Raw genomic sequence first — 5,704 nt, forward strand, 5'->3', positions numbered from 1 at the left:
CTTTAAATATATGTTAATAATGCATAAATGTATATCCCAGCCCAGTCCTCCCTTCTGTGTTCCAGACTCATAGATTCAGCTTAACTAAAAAATCTCATAAGCATTTTGAATTTGATATGGACAGAATTAAACTATAGATTTTTTTTTTTTTTTTTTTTTTTTTTTTTTTTTGAGTCTTGCTCTGTCACCCAGGCTGGAGTGCAGTGGTGCTTCTTGGCTTGCTGCAAGCTCCACCTCCCGGGTTCACGCCATTCTCCTGCCTCAGCCTCCCGAGTAGCTGGGACTACAGGTGCCTGCCACCATGCCTGGCTAATTTTTTTTTTGTATTTTTTAGTAGAGATGGGGTTTCACCGTGTTAGCCAGGATGATCTCGATCTCCTGACCTCGTGATCCACCCGTCTCGGCCTCCCAAAGTGCTGGGATTACAGGCATGAGCCACCATGCCTGGCCTAAACTATAGATCTTACTTCCCCAAATCCAACCCTTCCACAGTATTCTTCATCTTAGAAAATGGCACTACTAGTGCAGTCGCTCAAGGTAGAAATCTGGGAGTCATCCTTGACCCTCTTTCTTACCCTCCACATCCCACCTATCACCAAGATCTGCCCATTGTACTTTATCTTTATCTCTGCTACCAACATGATAGGCCAAGCCATCACCAGCTGTCACCTGGGTTCCTGCAGTAACCAAACAACTGATGTCCCTGTGTCCACAGAGCAGCTGGAGGAAACTATGCTACCTCTTCAGCCTCATCCATGTGCCTGTTCCCTCTCATATTAGGCCCTGGCCACATGTGCACTCTTTCATTTCATTATAAGATCTTCCTTACCTTAGAACCTTCATACATGCTGCCCTTTATCCGAATGTCTTTTTCTCTAACCATTCCCTTCCTCCACGTGTTTCATCTTGGCTAGTGTGTTCACACCTGTTATGTCTTAGCTGAAATATCTTCCTCCCATAGATTTTCTCTAGCCAAGATCCTGAATGTCTGTCTTCCACCATTCCACACCATCATAACACAATTTTAAATTGTATATTTTAAAAAAATTCCATACAATTTCCTCAATAGGACTAAAAACTCCATGAGGTCAAGAACTATGCCTATATTTTTATGACTCTATATTTAGTACTTAGTCCAAGGCCTAATGATAAGTATTAGTGAATGAATGGAATTCTGTCCTCTTTTTCCTAACACTCACAGGTTGGCAGGGTAGCAATACCCATTTTTTATGTCACTTCTATGCCCCTTTCATAGTGACATGAAAATATATGAATCTGTGGAATTAGACAGAATGGCTCTGACAGCCACTTTCAAACCCAGTGTATGACTTTAAGCAAGTTGCTTAACCACAGTCTCCCAACCTAGAAAGTCAGAAAATAATGTTTATCTTATAGTATTATAATGAGAATTAAAATGACATCATGTATATAAAGTGCTAATCATAAAGTGCTGCAGTTTCAATGGTGGTGTCTCCTCCAAAATTCACAGTGGATCATATTTCCCAGTGCAACAATGTTAAGAGGTGTGGCCTTTGTGAGGTGATTAAGTTGTGGGGATACCACCTTTATGAATGGGCTTAACACCCACATAAAAGGGCTCAAAGTTAGAAGAGGGAACACCCTTCTCGCATTTCCATCCCTTCCACCACAGCATTTCTCCCCTCTGGAGGATCTAGCAACTAATTACCATCTTGGAAGTAGAGCATTCCTCACAAGTTCATAAAAATCCTGCTGGCACCTTGATTTTGGACTTCCCAGCCTCCAGAACCGTGAAATATAAATTTCTGTTCTTTGTAAATTACTCAGTCTTTGGTATTTTGTTATAGCAACACATATGGACTAAGACATAAAGTTATTCAGTAAAATTAGTTCCCTGTCTTCCACGCCTTCCCCTAAATTCCAAATTCTTCTTACCCAATAGATACACATGCACACATACAGAATTTGAAAATATGAGAATATCTATCCTGCCCTCCTGAGTTTTTCTGATTATGCTCTTCGTACTGCGAGTTTTGCCTGTAAAGAATAAGATACTTACCCAGAGAAGAACATTTGTAGCTTCAAATCAAATATGTAACTCTAGCACTAAATAACTGGAGTTTATCTAATAAGGGCACCTTCTCCAATACATTTGGGGATAACACAAAGGAGGAAAAAGTCAATAATATTATTTGATAGCTCAGAAGGCATTACTTTAAAAGAAAACACCAGATGGCAGCACCAGATGCTGGAGATGTATCTGATGGGGCTTTAGCTCAAACCTGAGCATTGAGGATGCCGAAAGTAGCTTAAAACAGTGTTCAGAGAGACAATCATTATAGAAAAGATAGTTCCCCTTAAGAAAAACAATACATATTTTGCAATATAGAATAATGTTTTTAGGAAGAGTGTTTCATGTGTTACAAGTGAAATCCTAGGAAAATAACCCCAAGCCTTAACTAATAAAACTTATTAGGCAAACTTTTCATTTTGGTTTATAGTTATATTTAACTAACTCTGTTCTGTTCCAATTAGCTTGAAAGGGCCTAAAGCTAAAGAACAAGTTACAATCAGCTTCTAAAACAGACAAAATTTTATCAACTATTAAATGCAATTATTAAAATATTCATTCATATTAAAATAAGAATAATTACTTCTATTATTATATTCCTCAGTATAGCTGAGAAAATCATTTACTAAAATAGACATCAAGAATCTCATTAAATAGATATGACATTAAAATTTAAAATGTTAACATACAGTTTGATCCATATTATGAATCACAATTTTATCTGGAATTGACAGCACTTTTAAATTTTTGCTAAATTGGGTATTACCTATCCAGGCTTTTCTTTTAGAGGAAAGAAAGGAAGTGTAATGCTGCTCATTACACCATGAAATACATATACACAGTCCCAGGACTGTTCCATCTCTTAAATGAAAATCCACACTGAAGGTTTTATTCCTCTTAAATACTGTTTAGGGTCCTACACAAGTTTCCTGGGAGATCAGGAAGAGTGAGTTCAGTCCTATACTTTGGATGTGAAACAATGAGACAATTCGAGCCAGCATATTGGTTAGAAGGCAATGCAAAATGCCCACTGAGATCTTGGAGCAGAACATGTCTAATTGGTGTTTGTGTTTAGATTTGACAGAAGGATCAAAGGAGCATCTGTGCCATAAGGGACCTGAGCCAATCTATTTTGGAGAAACATTCCAAGGGAAAGGTAATTCATTCTGCCAGAGAAACAGTGACTGTGGGGTCACTGGAGTGAATTGTTTTCCAAGTACTATGATCATAGTTCTGAAACTATTTCTCTCACCTGAATTCACTATAAGATTGAACCCCATGAGAACATAAGGCAAGATAGCTGATTCTAATCTGAAATGAGACCAAGGATTCCGGAGGGAAATCTGAATTGTAAGAAGGAATGTATGAGTGTCACAGGCTGCCAAAAGTCAGCTTTCACAGACAGATGAAATTCTGAAATCTAATAATCATTAGAGTAGTGTTCTTTATGGAAAATGAGTAATTCATAGCACTATCTAAAATTTAAATGATAGAAAGAAAAATATCCATAGGCAGGATCAAATCATAACTAAACTACACAGTGAAGGAAAGGCTTTCTGCTGAAAGTACTATGGAATGGTAAATGTCTTCTCTAAGGAAGGACTAAAGCCCACTGCTTTGAAAGTTCTCATGCTCCCTGGAAGCCTAAGAGTTTTCTCCTTCATAACTAACCCAAGCTGGTTTTAAGTGTGGCAGCCAAAGGGACCCTATGTTGGATGACCTTTCTATGCCCTCTACTGAATCTTGTGTGGTCCCCAAACAGGCCAGCACACATCTGACAGTGGTCGGGGCCAATTTCCCATTCACATGTGTGTTCTGAGTCCTGAGAGCAGGGTTGGGTGTGCTCTAATATAGCCATGTCCTCTAGACCACCAACCCCTACTCTCGTCTAAATGCATAAGTCAAGTCACTGAAGGACCATCGCTGGCCTCTCCTGACACTCTCCCCTCCAGATGACCGGGTGAGTCAGGAAGGTGTCTCCTAGGGAAGCTGGGGGCCCAAGCCAGCCACTTGCAGCCATCATGACTGAGTGAGAACATGCTGTGCTCAGCCTGTTGGCTCCACTCTTGAGGACAAAGTATGTGTTATAACAACAAGCACAAGAATCCTGACCACACGCTTCCCTATCTCTAGATCTGTAATGAGAACATTTGAAGTAAATGCATACAATCAAGAAACAGTGCTGTAAGGCAGAAAGTGAACAGAGTTTCTGATTTGTGACCCTGAGACACAGATTCTTGTATTCTCTGAATCCAGACCCCACACGTTATGGAAGAAAAGCAACAGACAGAAGATGGGAAAAACAGGTCATGTTTATGAAACCAGCTTGAAGACCATGCCACACTGAGGAGTTTGGTTGTTCATTAGGCAAAGAAACAAGCTGTTTTTTCTTCAATGTTCATCGGAAAACTTGCCCAGCAGCTGTGAGTGACTCTTCAGCTTTCGAATCATTGTCTTGGAATCTTCTAAACCAGCAAGACCATACTCATTTTATTTTAACATAGAATTTAGGAGCAAAGGACTAGACAGTCCTCAAAGTAATAAAATAAAAGAAAGAAAAATCAAGTTAGAAATAAAGAATGCCCCTTGCCTAACCAATTCCTTTGGTTTAATCTTTTACAATAGTTTGTGTAATCTTAGTTCTCTTCCTTTCCTCTCTCTTCCTTCCTTCCTTCCTTCTTTCTTTTCTTTTCCTTTCTTTTTTTCTCTCTTTCTCTCTCTCTTTCTCTCTTTCTCCCTTTCTCTCTTTCTCTTTCTCCCTTTCTCTCTTTCTCTCTTTCTCTCTTTCTCTCTCTCTCTCTCTCTCTCTCTCTCTCTTTCTCTCTTTCTCTCTTTCTCTCTTTCTCTCTTTCTCTCTTTCTCTCTTTCTCTCTTTCTCTCTTTCTTTCTTTCTTTCTTTCTTTCTTTTTTTCTTTCTTTCTTTCTTTCCTTCTTAGTCTCACTCTGTCAACCAGGCTAGAGTGCAGTGGTATAATCTCAGCTGACTGCAACCTCCAACTCCGTGGGTTCGAGCAATTCTCCTGTTGCAGCTTCCCAACTAGCTGGAACTACAGTCATATGCCACCATGCCCAGCTAATTTTTGTATTTTCAGTAGAGACATATTGGTCAAGCTGATCTTGAACTCCTGACTTCAGGAGTTGGCCTCCCAAAGTGCTGGGATTACAGGCATGAATCACCGCACCCGGCCTAATCTTAGTTTTCTTAAGAATTCATTATCTCTGCAGGCTGGAGAAAAGACCTTTACCACTTCCTGTTTCTCATGATTTGATATTCTGTAAGGCTGACACAAGACAAAGACAAAGCATCCACAATCTGGTTTAATGGACAAAGAACATGAACCAGGCCCTATCTTGCAGGTAGCCACCCTCGTAAGCATCTCTCTCCAATCCTTGCCCATGATGAAACTTTAGATAAAACCCTAAAAACTCTTTGCCATTCAAGCTGGGGTTCCTGGGGTCATGCTTGTTCAGAATGGCCCATGTGAGGGGTCAGGGCCTTGTCTTCAGCCTGAACACAGGGCACAGAGCAGCAGCAGGAACCAAGCACCTCCCAAAAAATAACCTAGTTGCTTCATTGTCTACACTGGGGTTAATTTACTACTTACTACAACCATATAAGTGTCAAAAGGAAAAATATGTTGTATTTACAGACTG

General features: G+C 39.8%; 1 long non-coding RNA gene across 1 annotated transcript in view; it reads left to right on the top strand.

Annotated features, from left to right (window-relative positions):
* Positions 1-4,652, top strand: part of LOC108520376 (uncharacterized) — a 9,847-nt gene extending 5,195 nt beyond the window's left edge. The window contains exons 2-3 of the long non-coding RNA XR_001882897.1: positions 3,126-3,206; positions 4,307-4,652. This is a non-coding gene — a long non-coding RNA (uncharacterized LOC108520376). The remainder of the gene's footprint in view (positions 1-3,125; positions 3,207-4,306) is intronic.
* Positions 4,653-5,704: the final 1,052 nt, after the last annotated feature.

Source organism: Rhinopithecus bieti, unplaced genomic scaffold, assembly GCF_001698545.2.
Source record: "Rhinopithecus bieti isolate Rb0 unplaced genomic scaffold, ASM169854v2 scaffold_48739, whole genome shotgun sequence".
Lineage (NCBI taxonomy): Eukaryota > Metazoa > Chordata > Mammalia > Primates > Cercopithecidae > Rhinopithecus > Rhinopithecus bieti.